This window comes from Schistocerca americana, chromosome 2, assembly GCF_021461395.2.
Source record: "Schistocerca americana isolate TAMUIC-IGC-003095 chromosome 2, iqSchAmer2.1, whole genome shotgun sequence".
NCBI classification, from domain to species: domain Eukaryota; kingdom Metazoa; phylum Arthropoda; class Insecta; order Orthoptera; family Acrididae; genus Schistocerca; species Schistocerca americana.
Genome location: NC_060120.1, coordinates 408,010,938 through 408,026,873, shown reverse-complemented (window position 1 = coordinate 408,026,873; position 15,936 = coordinate 408,010,938).

Here is a 15,936-nt window from a genome sequence, read left to right as displayed (position 1 = left end):
TGAGTGGGACATAGACAGGTGATTAACTGAAATACGCATACTAAATATTCTGTGAAATGATAAGGGAATATAGTGCGGCTGGGAGAAGTCACTGTAACATGTTTATACAATAACACAATCACATTTATTCAATAAACATTACCATGTCAAATATTCCCTCTCACTTATCATGGAATGCTGGCGTGATACAAATAGTATCATATCTAAGTAAACTTAGTTAAACATCCGGCTAACATGTGCCGTGAATCGACAATGACTACCGCCTGCACATTTCTATCATTATTTAGCCACACACACACACACTAACATTCACTCTATTCATTTTATCCAACAGATAAAAGAGGAAGGTTCCCATACACCAAGTGGGACAACATTGGGAGAGAGCACATGGTTCCAACTGTAACTTTAATTCGGGCAAGTCCCGTCTTCACGTTTAACTAACTCCGCGAGTTTTACTGGATATTGTGAAGGAACAATTAAATCACACGCGTGAATTTACGTAGAAGACCAGCTCGATCACGAAATGTGATTACGTCGAGCTGAAGCTTCTCACCAAGAAATGCACGGGGTCTGCGGACCACGTGTTACCAATCTCTCCTGTTTCAGTAGTCAATAAACATATTTAAATAAAATACACTTTGCATATATACTTCACACTCACACTGAAATGCAAATTGAGCAATTCTGAGTATTACTCGGCAGTGAGCGACTGTTCACTCCCAAGTGCAGTGAGCACAAATTCCCATGAAATTACTTGGCAAAAGAAATCATCTCCCTATCTCTCCCAACCTAGATGATTCTAGGAAATACCATAGTGGCTTTCCTCAGCAGGGACGCTGCTTCCAAGTTCAAGGTGAACATGGAATTCTAAATCTTCGCTAACTATCGGAGCGATAGAGCAGAGCGTGCTTACTCACCCAGGTCTCCCCAGCAACAACCCCGATACCGTCTCCCTCGTCCGGGTCCACACATCGTGGCCGCAAGGACTCAGAGATACCGCACACTGTTATTTGCCAACCTAACGAGCGCTAATGACGCGCGTGGAGCTTATGCCTCTCTGGTCCAGTGCAGTCGCGCTCTACTAGATTCGAGGTTGGCTACACTTCCACTATGCCTATAGCACACCCACAGCCGACATCTCACGCATCATATGTTCGCATTCACACTTTGCAGACAATTACCATATCTAATATTAAAATGATCGTCTATATTTAAATAACCCTATCTTACTAATTATCATCAGGCTCTTCCCTGAGTGTCGGAAGGGCACTCAGGTGTCTTTAGTTGTGGGGTCGAGCCATGTAGCGGCTTACATGGAGCCGTTACAGTGCCACTAATGGAGATAACACCAGAAATCAAAAATGTGTTTGGGGTCCTTACATTAGAGGTATTTCGCGGCATGGCCGCTGATCCACAAGACTGCATTCGTCCCACCCTGAGGGCAGAACGTTTCATTCGCTAAAATAATCATGAGTGCCCAGATATGGAGCGACCTTGTACCTCACCTGCCCTGCATCTCAACAGCTGAGATGGTGTTCGTCGGTATCGACTTCTTGGCATGTTCAAAAAATGGTTCAAATGGCTCTGAGCACTATGGGACTCAACTGCTGAGGTCATTAGTCCCCTAGAACTTAGAACTAGTTAAACCTAACTAACCTAAGGACATCACAAATATCCATGCCCGAGGCAGGATTCGAACCTGCGACCGTAGCGGTCTTGCGGTTCCTCTTGGCATGTCGGGCACTTGAGTGAATCCACCAGGTGGATGTGATCGAGTGTCATATACCTCCTGTTGACAGCCACATACCACACGGCTTGTGTGTCATTCAAGTAAGGAATGGTGTATTGTTCTCCACACCACTCGCCTCCGCGTAGTAGGATATTTGGATTCGGTCACGTTAGGCCGGCGGCACCCCTGTAGTTCACCGTAAAGTCGTTTCGCCGTCAACAAAAGTGGGGTCGGGGTCACTTGGAGTGATATCTGTGGTCCAAACAGAATGATTCAAGACGACTGAAGGAAACTGGAAGGTCTCCTAACATAATCGGTGGATCGAGAGAGGCCGGTTCCATCGCGATCAGTAATGAGCTAGTAAGGTTCAATGGGCGTCTACGCCGCAACTTCAGGTGGGCACTGATGTAGAGGCCACCGCCCTGTCGTAGATGTTGTGTGTATTATGTAACAAAATAGAAAAAATATAGGTTCGTAGCCTGCCGACACCAATACTCCCTAGGAGATGGTGCCTGAGAAAGACATAGGGTCTTTCGCTCCTGGGCAGGCACAAACCCATCAACTATAACTCGCCATCCGAGAGCGAGGGCCTCGCCAAAACTTTGTCTCGCCCTTAGATGGAGTAATTCTACATCTAAGTTAGGATTTATATTTTATTCACTCTACACGGCATCGTGTGCTGTTCTTTATTTATGCATTTTTCTTATAATCCAATAATGCGGTCTAATGTAGAGGTATTTTCGTGTCACTAGGTTCCTATAGCCATGTGGTGGCCAAACTGGCCCCTGCCACTCGCTGTTGAGCGCCCCAGCTTTCATGGTGGGTGGTAGGTGGTAAGGCTTTTGAAAATTTTTCATTTGGTTTTCATAAAATTATGACATAAAGTAATTGGTGACTAATCATTAATATTCAGTTAAATTTGAAAAGCTCTACTTCATAAACAATGTAATGAAAAGTTACTTCCCTACTTTATAAATAACCATTACTGAGGGCTCAGTGGGCGGTTAGAAAATTTTACTACTAACAAAGATGTAAAAGTGGGTGGTGGGTAAAAACGGTTGACAAACCCTGATATAACATATTTAGTCCTCATTCTGTGTTGGTTCGTCTTCACCTAGCACACCGTCTCTGATCTGCTACCACTACTACTTTTGTCTGCCTCGCTAATATTCATTCATCACTTGTGCTCATTGCCGCCTATACTCCATCACTCCAAGTATATACGTAGGACTCTTGATATTCTATCCGCACAGTCATTGAGATCAATCCACATGATCTGATCTCTAAGTGGTGTGTTATCTCGTCGAGTGTTAGTCGTCTTTCCTGCGACCAACGCTTGAAGTACAGAAGTATGTTTTCTGGGGTCTCTCTCTGTCTTCCCAGACACAATCAGCCCTATGACCAAGGGGTATGTACAGAAAACGCGTGGGGTATGGCACGTAGCCATTTAAGGAATGAGCAATGCCCCTCCAAGGACTGACACGTCTAATCCTCAACTGCTTCTGATATTAGGGACTACTGCACGTATCCTATGGACCTTTTGGCATTTGTTCTCCCTTTGGCAAAAATTCTCTCTCCAGTTTTCGAGTTGTCTCATAGTCTGAATTTCCTTCCCGTCCTCTTACTGTGTCTCGTCTGCCAGTTTTCAGCAAATATGTTGCCGTGTTATATTTAATATTTATGTCTATCAGGTTGATCCCAAGCACCACACACAGAGCCCCTGCATTGACGTGTTGGCGAACCTCGAACCTCTCCCCCCCCCCCCTCCATCCGTCCTGGATAGCCGCTGGAACACACTCCAGTATGCCGCGCGGTGTAAGGCGCCTTGCACGGTCCCCTCGTTGGAGGTTCGAATCCTCCCTCGGGCATGGGTGTGTGTGTTGTCCTCAGCGTAAGTTAGTTTTGGTTAGATTAAGTGGTGTATAGGCTTAGGGACTGATGACCTCCGCAGTTGGGTCCCATAAGACCTCACCACCCACCCACACACACCCACACGCACCCACTCCTGCGTCCGCGCCATACCAAAATGAGAGCTTAAAGATATTTTCTTACCATAGTCGTGGATAATCTGTAGTTAACTGTTTGTTCTGGAAATTTCGTGCAGTAACTTGCATACCCTTTCTGAAGTTGCTTTGATATTTGGATTAAAGTTTAATTTATGGTCCAGGTGTATGCCCAAATATCTTTTTACCTCGTTTCTTTGTATTGTTTCCATCTAGTTCCAGCAGGGTTCCTTTTTCATTTCCTTTCAACGTAATGTAGAGGATTTTATTTGGCACAATGGTAAATCTATTTCTAGCTCACCAGTTGTTCATGGTTTGCGGTATTGCTGGTGTCTTCGCGTCGGACTGCTCTCTCTGGAAGGCCACTATCGCAAGTAGGAGATCTTCAGCACAAGCGGCTGCTCCTCCAGCGTAAGTGCCTCCTTCCATATCCCTGATAATGCGCCAAAAAATCGACGCCTTTTTGATCTTTATTATTACCAACGATTACGCCCTCGCCGCTCAGCGACTCTCTTTCTGCAGTAGCCTGCAGCAGTCTGCGAACATTGCTGGTCAACATAAATGATCAAAAATGCCTGAGATTGCTGTTTGTAATGCTATTGCATAATTCTGATGCGTTATGTTTACTGTTCGGATAGCCAGATTAAGTGCGTCGTTTATCGATTTTGCTGGTGAACATCCATACTGATGTAGGTTAGAGCTCTGTGCGTCCTGTGTCGCTGATCACAAAGGTAGTGGTTTGCCACGTTAGCTAGCGAATTTACTATGCAGATTGTTCGATAAGGTTTTTCCGCCTTCCAGACTGCAGACACTCGTCCCAGACGGATTGGGTTTCGTCAGGTATGGGGTGATTTGCGGAACAGCCAGCTGTAGCACTTCTGAGCAAATTCAGTAGGGGCCGGGAGCCATATTTCTCTCTAGTCTCCTAACGGCTAAAGCGACATTCTCTCCGAGCAGCGGCGAACGGCGTCTCTCGAGTATTGTGTACAGCAGTCTCTGGATCGTCGTTAGGGGGAGCCTCTTTTATGGAGTCACCAGTCTTCTGATTGGTTTGATTCGCTCTCCCGTGTTAACCTCTTCGTCTCAGGGTAGCACTTGCGACCTACCTCCTTAATTGTGTGATGGATATTTTCCAGTCGCTCTACAGCTCCCTGCAGTACCATGGAAGTTATTTGGAAGTTGTTCACTGACGTCGTAACAGATGTCCTATCATCTACTCCCTTTTTCTTGTCATCGTGATCTTTATTTTCCTTTCTTTGACGAGTCTGCGGAGAACGTCCTAATTCCTTATCTTATCATTCCACCATCTTTTCAACATTCCTCTGGAGTGCCACATCTCAAATTCTTCGATCCTCTTCTGTTCCGACTTTTCCACAGTCCATGTTTCCTACTATGCAATGCTGTGCTCCAAACGTACATTATCAGAAATTTGTTCCTCGGATTAAGGCCTATGTCTGACACCAGTAAAATTCGTTGTTCCAGGAATGCCCTTTTTGCCACAGCTAGCCACTGTTTTATTTCTTCCTTGTCCGTCATGGGTTATCTTGCTGCCTAGATAGCAGGATTTCTTAACTTCATCTACTGCGTGATCAGCAACTCTGATATCAAGTTTATCGCGCTTCTTAGTTCTGCTGTTTCTCATTACTTTCGTATTTCTTCGATTTACTCTCATTCCATTCTACAGATACTGTAATTTTCTTCACTTTCGCTGTGGATAGCAATGTCACCAAATAATATTATCACTAATATCCTTTGACCTTGAGTTTTAATTCCACATTTGAAAGTTCCTTTTATTTCCGTGAGTGTTTCTTCATTGTATAGATTGAATAGCAGGAGCGAAAGACTACATCCCTGTCTTACTTTTCAATCCGAGGAACCTTGTTCTTGGTCTTCCATTCTCATTGTTCCCTCCTGGTTCTTGTACATATTGTATATTACCCGCCTTCCCTATAGCTTACCCTTATTTAAGCCCTTTTAGGCTCTAATATTGGATCCTGTATCTCTCCCCTTCAGACTCCTGTTTTTCTTCTGTCATGTCATCAGACAAAGCCTCCGATGTACTCTGTCTAACATTCGCTCTTCCATCCGCTTTTAACAGTGGAATTCCCGTTGAACTTTTAATGTTACTTCCATAGCTTTCAATTTCACCGAAGGTTATTTTGACTTTCCTGTATGTTGATTCCGTCCTTCCGACAATTATTTCGTTATCTATTCCTTCACATTTATCATGTAGCCATATCAGCATAGCTTCCTTGCACTTTCTATTTATTTCATTCCTAAATGACTTTTATTTCCTTATTCATGAATTTCCCTGAACATTTTCGTACTTTCTTCTTTCGTTGACTAAACAATGTATTGTAATTCTTCAGGCTCTCCCGGCGAGGTGTTGTCATGTTGATTAATCTGGTCTCTGCCGGTTATTCGCGTCTCTCCTGCACGATATTTCAACTGCGTGACCTGCAGTCTTCTTCAGGTGCTGTCCTATACTGATTCCAGTGTGGAACGAGTCTGGTGTTTATGCCTACACTGTTCTATGCGTTCCCTCTGCGGTAGCTGGCCGGGGTGGCCGAGCGGTTCTAGGCGCTACAGTCTGGAACCGCGCGACCGCTACAATCGTAGGTTCGAATCCTGCGTCGGGCATGGATGTGTGTGATGTCCTTAGGTTAAGTTAGGTTTAAGTAGTTCTAAGTTCTAGGGGGCTGATGACCTCAGAAGTTAAGTCCCATTGTGCTCAGAGCCGTTTCAACCATTTCTATCTCCGTTGTCAAATTATCCGGATCTGACAGAGTTAGTGCCCGGTGAACCAATGATCTGAGAACACCGTTTTTCTGTGCCGGGTGGTGCCAACTGCTGGCTTGCAGGTAGAAGTCGATGTCAGTGGGTTTGCGGTACACACCGTGACTGAAGGTACCATCTCCCTTCCTCTGAACTAGTACACCTAGGAAAGGGAGTAGTCTATTCTTCTCCAGTTCCATGGCGAATTTAATGTTAGGTTGGCGTGAGTTTAAGTGGTCCAAGACGACATCGAGCTTTTCCCTCCCGTGGGGCCATATGACAAAGGTGTCATCCACGTACCTGAAAAAGCATTTCGGTTTATCTGGGGCCGATTTAAGTGCGTCCCCTTCACATCTTTCCATAAGGTGACTGGCCCCCAGCGGCGAGAGCGGGCTGCCCAACGCTCTACGAGCAAACGGAAGTTATAGACAGCCGATTTATCAGGCTTTTATGAGTACCTAAGGAAACCCAAGGCGGGAGCTGATACAAGCGTTAGCGAGCGCAGCCACCCGACCACCAGTCACGCAAACAAATAGCAGACAGTAATGACATGAGTACACGAAAGCAATGCAGTGGCTTAAAAGGGTGAATAAATAGACCGGGCAGGCCGGTATAGGAACGCAGGAAAGAACTCATCCCCTCCTTCCCCCGCTCCCCCCCCCCCCCCCCCACCGCGCTCACTGCAAGCCAGAATTCCAAAATGTATGGCAAGAATCGGATTAAAATACACAAATTCGCTCTTACCCTCATAAAAGAACACTATGAGGTAAAACCAGCAGAACTATGGTAATAATCCATCATGGGTGGGACAGATTAAAATCTGGAGGAACAGTAACCATTCTTTACTTTATTAAACAATCTCTAATTGCAAAACATACCCTCATTCGTGTTGTCGTTCCTGTCTGAGACTGATTTTTTTTATTCCTTGCGTATAAGGTATCTCAACGCGTAGCTTCACTTGATTTCTTAGGATAGGGACCGAATAGCGAGGCCAGTCAAGAGCGGCCATTAATTAAACAAATTAACACAGTGACGACAAGCAGCTCTATACTGCAGTTTATCACATCGAGGTTACTTTAAATTAGGAACAAGACAGCCAGCTGCGGCACGTGGCCACATCAGAAATTTCAAACACAAAGGACTTACGAGAGCAACACTACGCTCTCACCAGTCACTTGAGGAAAGTACCACCCGTTAGACACTATCGAGGTAAAAAAAGTCCGTTCGGCGGAACGCACTAGCCACCTCACAGGAAAGACGCGGACGGGCCCTGATGCTCGTCCGCAGCTTAGCCGCTGCGATACGGCCCCGCGTGAACACCATTGCGACTATCGTTGACCGCCCTGTCAACTTTTTCAGAGACCGGCCTGCCCAGAGGTCGTAGCAGGAAGCAAACGTCCGCTGTTAACTGGTGTCCGTTCCTAAACGCCTGCGGCTCTGGACCACACCTCCCACCTGTGCAGAAACGGCCAGCATACGGTGCTGCCACCCATACCTTATCTAGTAGAGAGCGTCATGACGGATCCAGGTATTAGTGAATACAAGGTCATTATAGTGAGGCTCAAAGCCATATCAAACAAAACAACAAAAAATAAACCCAAAATATATCTATTTAAAACAGCTGAAAAATATTCGCTTGAGGCCTTCCTAAGAGAGAGCCCTTCAAAGCCAATTACAATAGTGTAGACCAGACACGGCTCAAATTCAAAGCTACAGTATCGAGAGCAACAGATAGATTCACACTGCATAAGGTAATAAGAGACGGGACTCATCTACCATGGTACACAAAACATGTAAGAATACTGTTGCAGAATCAACGAAAAAACCATGCCAAATTCACAAGAATGCAAAATCCCGAAGACTGGCTAAGTTTCACGGAAGTTCGAAATTTTGTAAGGATGTCAATGCGAGATGTTTTAATAGTTTCCACAATGAAATATTGTATCAAAATATGGTAGAAAACCCAAAGAGATTCTGAGATTCTGGTCGTATGTAAAGTACACCAGTGGCGAAAGACAGTCAATACCGTCACTGTGCGATAGCGGTGGAAATCTAGAGTACACCCGTGGCAAAAGACAGTCAATACCGTCACTGTGCGATAGAGGTGGAAATCGTGAGTACACCCGTGGCAAAAGACAGTCAATACCGTCACTGTGCGATAGCGGTGCAAATCTAGAGTACACCCGTGGCAAAAGACAGTCAATAACGTCACTGCGCGATAGCGGTGCAAATCTAGAGTACACCCGTGGCAAAAGACAGTCAATACCACCACTGTGCGATAGAGGTGGAAGTCTAGAGTACACCCGTGGCAAATGACAGTCAATACCGTCACTGCGCGATAGAGGTGGAAATCTTGAGTACACCCATGGCAAAAGACAGTCATTAACGTCACTGTGCGATAGAGGTGGAAATCTAGAGTACACCCGTGGCAAAAGACAGTCAATACCGTCACTGCGCGATAGCGGTGCAAATCTAGAGTACACCCGAGGCAAAAGACAGTCAATACCGTCACTGTGCGATAGAGGTGGAAATCTAGAGTACACCCATGGCAAAAGACAGTCAATACCGTCACTGTGCGATAGAGGTGGAAATCTAGAGTACACCCGTGGCAAAAGACAGTCAATACCGTCACTGCGCGATAGAGGTGGAAATCTTGAGTACACCCATGGCAAAAGACAGTCATTAACGTCACTGTGCGATAGATGTGGAAATCTAGAGTACACCCGTGGCAAAAGACAGTCAATACCGTCACTGCGCTATAGCGGTGCAAATCTAGAGTACACCCATGGCAAAAGACAGTCAATACCGTCACTGTGCGATAGAGGTGGAAATCTACAGTACACCCGTGGCAAAAGACAGTCAATACCGTCACTGCGCGATAGAGGTGGAAATCTTGAGTACACCCATGGCAAAAGACAGTCAATAACGTCACTGAGCGATAGAGGTGGAAATCTAGAGTATACCTGTGGCAAAAGACAGTCAATACCGTCACTGTGCGATAGGGGTGTAAATCTAGAGTACACCCGTGGCAAAAGACAGTCAATACCGTCACTGCGCGATAGCGGTGCAAATCTAGAGTACACCCGTGGCAAAAGTCAGTCAGTACCGTCACTGTGTGATAGCGGTGCAAATCTAGAGTACACCCGTGGCAAAAGACAGTCAATACCGTCACTGCGCGATAGCGGTGCAAATCTAGAGTACACCCGTTTCAAAAGACAGTCAATACCGTCACTGTGCGATAGATGTGGAAATCTAGAGTACACCCATGGCAAAAGACAGTATATACCGTCACTGTGCGATAGAGGTGGAAATCTAGAGTACACCCGTGGCAAAAGACAGTCAATACCGTCACTGTGCGATAGCGGTGCAAATCTAGAGTACACCCGTGGCAAAAGACAGTCAATACCGTCACTGCGCGATAGCGGTGCAAATCTAGAGTACACCCATGGCAAAATACAGTCAATACCGGCACTGTGTGATAGAGGTGGAAATCTAGAGTACACCTGTGGCAAAAGGCAGTCAATACCGTCACTGTGCGATAGAGGTGGAAATCTAGAGTACACCCGTGGCAAAAGACAGTCAATACCGTCTCTGTGCGATAGTGGTGGAAATCTAGAGTACACCCGTGGCAAAAGACAGTCAATACCATCACTGCGCGATACGGTGCAAATCTAGAGTACACCCGTGGCAAAAGACATTCAATACTGTCACTGTGCGATAGAGGTGGAAATCTAGAGTACACCCGTGGCAAAAGACAGTCAATACCGTCACTGTGCGATAGAGGTGGAAATCTAGAGTACACCCGTGGCAAAAGACAGTCAATACCGTCACTGCGCGATAGCGGTGCAAATCTAGAGAATACTCGAGGCAAAAGACAGTCACTACTGTCACTGTGCGATAGAGGTGGAAATCTTGAGTACACCCGTGGCAAAAGACAGTCAATACCGTCACTGTGCGATAGAGGTGGAAATCTAGAGTATACCCGTGGCAAAAGACAGTCAATACCGTCTCTGTGCGATAGTGGTGGAAATCTAGAGTACACCCGTGGCAAAAGACAGTCAACACCGTCACTGTGCGATAGAGGTGGAAATGTTACCGTTGATGGTGCCACTAAAGCGGAGTTACTAAATACAGTTTTCCGTAATTCATTCACGAAAGAAGACCAAATAAATATTCCAGAGTTCGAAATCGGAACAGCTGTTAGCATGAGTGACAGAAAATATTTTAGGTGTTGCGAAACAACTCAAATCACTTAAGAACGGCAAGTCTTCCGGTCCAGATGGTATACCAATCAGGTTCCTTTGAGAGTAACAGACATAACAGCGCCTTTCCAGCAATCACATACAACCACTCACTTGACGAGAGGTCTTTTCCTAAAGACTGGAAAGTAGCACAGATTACACCAATATTCAAGAAAGGAAATAGGAGTAACCCATTTAATTACAGACCCATATTACTGAACTCAATTTGAAGTAGGATTTTCGAGCATGTACTGTATTCGAGCATTATGAATCACGCTGAAGAAAATGACTAGTTGATAGATAACCAGCACGGATTCAGAAACTGTCGTCCTTGTGCAACACAGCTTGCTCTTTATTTCCAAGAAGAACTGAGTGCTGTCGACAAGGGATCTCAGATCGATTCCATATTCTTTGATTTCCGGAAGGCTTTTGATACCGTTCCACACAAGCGACTTTTAATCAAATTGCGTGCACATGGCGTATCGTCTCAGTTGTGTGACTGGATTCGTGATATATTCCCAGAGTGGTCACAGTTCGTAGTGATGGACGGTAAATCATCGAGCAGAACAAAAGTGATATCTGGCGTTCCGCAAGGTAGTGTCGTAGGCCCTCTGCTGTTTCTGATTTACATAAATGATCTACACTCCTGGAAATGGAAAAAAGAACACATTGACACCGGTGTGTCAGACCCACCATACTTGCTCCGGACACTGCGAGAGGGCTTACAAGCAATGATCACACGCACAGCACAGCGTACACACCAGGAACTGCGGTGTTGGCCGTCGAATGGCGCTAGCTGCGCAGCATTTGTGCACCGCCGCCGTCAGTGTCAGCCAGTTTGCCGTGGCATACGGAGCTCCATCGCAGTCTTTAACAGTGGTAGCATGCCGCGATAGCGTGGACGTGAACCGTATGTGCAGTTGACGGACTTTGAGCGAGGGCGTATAGTGGGCATGCGGGAGGCCGGGTGGACGTACCGCCGAATTGCTCAACACGTGGGGCGTGAGGTCTCCACAGTACATCGATGTTGTCGCCAGTGGTCGGCGGAAGGTGCACGTGCCCGTCGACCTGGGACCGGACCGCAGCGACGCACGGATGCACGCCAAGACCGTAGGATCCTACGCAGTGCCGTAGGGGACCGCACCGCCACTTCCCAGCAAATTAGGGACACTGTTGCTCCTGAGGTATCGGCGAGGACCATTCGCAACCGTCTCCATGAAGCTGGGCTACGGTCCCGCACACCGTTAGGCCGTCTTCCGCTCACGCCCCAACATCGTGCAGCCCGCCTCTAGTGGTGTCGCGACAGGCGTGAATGGAGGGACGAATGGAGACGTGTCGTCTTCAGCGATGAGAGTCGCTTGTGCCTTGGTGCCAATGATGGTCGTATGCGTGTTTGGCGCCGTGCAGGTGAGCGCCACAATCAGGACTGCATACGACCGAGGCACACAGGGCCAACACCCGGGATCATGGTGTGGGGAGCGATCTCCTACACTGGCCGTACACCACTGGTGATCGTCGAGGGGACACTGAATAGTGCACGGTACATCCAAACCGTCATCGAACCCATCGTTCTACCATTCCTAGACCGGCAAGGGAACTTGCTGTTCCAACAGGACAATGCACGTCCGCATGTATCCCGTGCCACCCAACGTGCTCTAGAAGGTGTAAGTCAACTACCCTGGCCAGCAAGATCTCCGGATCTGTCCCCCATTGAGCATGTTTGGGACTGGATGAAGCGTCGTCTCACGCGGTCTGCACGTCCAGCACGAACGCTGGTCCAACTGAGGCGCCAGGTGGAAATGGCATGGCAAGCCGCTCCACAGGACTACATCCAGCATCTCTACGATCGTCTCCATGGGAGAATAGCAGCCTGCATTGCTGCGAAAGGTGGATATACACTGTACTAGTGCCGACATTGTGCATGCTCTGTTGCCTGTGTCTATGTGCCTGTGGTTCTGTCAGTGTGATCATGTGATGTATCTGACCCCAGGAATGTGTCAATAAGGTTTCCCCTTCCTGGGACAATGAATTCACGGTGTTCTTATTTCAATTTCCAGGAGTGTAGGTGATGATCTGAGTAGCCCCTTTAGATTGTTTGCAGATGACGCTGTAATTTACCGTCTAGTAAAATCATTAGACTACCAATTCCAATTACAAAGTGATCTAGAGACAATTTCTGTATGGTGCGAAAAGTGACAATTTGTACTAAACAAAGAAAAGTGCGAGGTCAACCACATGGGTACTAAAAGAAATCCGATAAATTTTGGGTATACGATAAATCGCACAAATCTAAGGGCTGTCAATTCGACTAAATACCATGGAATTACAATTACGAGCAACTTAAACTGGAAATACCACATAGATAATATTCGGGGGAAGGCGACACAAAGACTGCCCTTTGTTGGCAGAACACTTAGAAGATGCGACGAACCCTACACTACACTACACTACACTTGTCCGTCCTGTGTTGGAATATTGCTGCGCGGTGTGGGATTCTTACCAGGTAGGACTGACGGAGGACATCGAAAATGTACAAAGAAGGGTAGCTCGTTTCGTGTTATCGCGCAATAAAGGCGAGAGTGTCACTGATATGAGACACGAGTTGGGGTGATAGTCACTGAAACAAGACCAGTTTTATTTGCGGCGAGATCTGTTTACGAAATTTCAATCACCAACTTTCTCTTCAGAATGCGAAAATGTTTTGTTGACACCCACCTACCTAGGGAGAAACGATCATCATAATAAAATAAGAGAAATCAGAGCTCGAACGGAAAGATTTAGGTGCTACTTTTTCCCAAGCGCCACTCGAGAGTGGAATCGTAGAGAAGAAGTAATAAAATGGCTCGATGAACCATCCACCAGGCACTTAAGTGTTAAGTGCAGAGTAGATGTACCTAACGCGCAGCGGTAGATGTATTGCCGGCGAGCCACACGGCTGAAATCATCCAATTTTTCTGAAATTGTAGTCTTTTATTTGTCCGTAAAGGTACATCGCATGTACCGATTTCCGTCCCATTCGGATAAAAGAAGAAGCCGTGAAACTTAGTAATTTATGGATGGTGGCTCTACACCGCAGGTAGACAAGTTCCAGCTTTGACAGACGGAAGTTCAATAGTTATGTTTTATTCTGATAAGAATTTTCTCTGCCGATTACGTGTTAACTTTTTCATACCCTTCGAGAAATATTTACGTCGTCCGAACAGTCAGTCGGCAAGACAGCATCTCTAAGGTGTCGAGTGCTGCTCTGGACGAAACTTTAGGAAGGAAAAAGTTTCATTGGGCCACTAACATACATAGTTTAAGAGGTGCGAGACTGATTTTTTTCCTCGCGTATAAAATGTTCAGTTGTCTGTGTATGAATTCCCAAGGTACCAAACTGCTGAGGTCTCCCGCCCCTAGACTTACACACTACTTTAACTAACTTGAACTAACTTATGGTAAGAACAACACACACACCCATGCCCGAGGGACGACTCGAACCTCCGGCGGGAGGGGCCGCGCAGTCCGTTCATGGCGCCTCAAACCACGCGGCCACTCCGCACGGCCTCCTCGCGTATAAGTGACGTCAGCGGAGTAACTACGGTAACGACGTAGCAACTGTAAATAATATACGTGTATTCGCACAATGAGTTGTGAACGGGCAGTATATAAAAGTGGGCGTGTGTCCCTAGTGTGTCACAAATCACAATGTGGCAACATTTCCAAATCAAATGTTCAAGGCATTCTCCAGAATCGTTTGAAGAACAGAGAAATATGTAGTAAGTTTTTTCCGCACACGTTGACTCCGGAACGAGTAGACAGAGGCTGCGATTTCATTAAAACTGAACGCGCGGAAAACTCATTCCTGAAGAACGGAAAAAAAATGAACAAATCACAGTTGAAGAGAGCCTGTTGTTATCAATACGAAGCTACCAGAAAACGACAAGATGCAGAATGCGTCTCACTTGGCTCGCCATGACCGAAGAGTGACACACGACTGGAAAAACATCGAAAAGGAGGACGTTTCTGACAGTAATACACGGTTGCGTAAGACATTCCATGCGATGTCCTATAGTGGGGACGCGGAAGGGGGCGAATAGTTTTCATTTTTGTTTTTATTTGCTGTTATTCAAAAAATCATTTGGCACATAGTTACTAAGGCAGGTCATCTTTTCACATTATTAAATGGTACATATGTGTGACATAAAGAGTATTTCATTTCTTCTTGTTTTAACGAAGTTTAACAATATCGCAGCTTTAAATACTTGTAAACTTAAAACTAGTTATGAAATGGAAATACTTAAAATTAACAATTTACGTGTAAAGCAGAAAAAAATTAGGAAGATAGGAAAGAGTTTATATTGATAGAACGCCAAAACCGACGATGTCCTTGAAGGATTGCCTTAGGAGGACATTGAGCCTCTCGTTCTCAGGTGATGTGATTCTGGCCACTTTAAATAGCGGGATATGCTGTGTTCTTTTTCTATATTTCTCTTACAAATGCAACTACGTTAGGCTACTTTACTTAGCGGGATATGCTGTGTTCTTTTCTATATTTCTCTTATATAGTAATATTAATGTACTATGAACACTTCGTGACACTGCTGTGACCACACATTTAGTCCTTATTTTATGTTTGTCTGCCGTCGCTTGTTCAGCTTTTGTCAGATCTGCTACCGCTACGAGAGCCATCTGTCTCACTAGTATTGTCTGCGGGGTCATTCGTCGCCTGTGCTCGGTACTGCACGTACTCTCGTCGATGCAAGTACTCTTTACCCAACGTTCCAGAATTCTGTCTGCACAGTCGTTGACATCGGTGTACAAGGTGTGGTCTCTAAGTAATTGCGCTGCCACCAACGATCACTGTACAAGAGTGTGTGTTCTGGGGTCCCTGTCCCTCTACAGGCACAAGCAACCTCCTGACCGAAACTGACATGCAGTCATTTCACATCATTCCCGCTCCCTTTGCCATGAATTCACTCCCCAGGTTTTGAGCTCTCTCAAGGCCTGCGTTTCCTCCCATAAGAGGTTTCTGGCTCCGTTCGATATGCCCGTTTTCAGCCAATATACGAGTAGTACAGCTCCAGCACCACGCGTAGTGCCTCCGCCAATGTGGTGTTGAAAGTCCCCGAAAGCAGCAGGAGCACACCCCTTTGTTCGCGCCTTATCACCTCTGCGCGGAGTAGATCTGTCCACACTGCGGCACCAA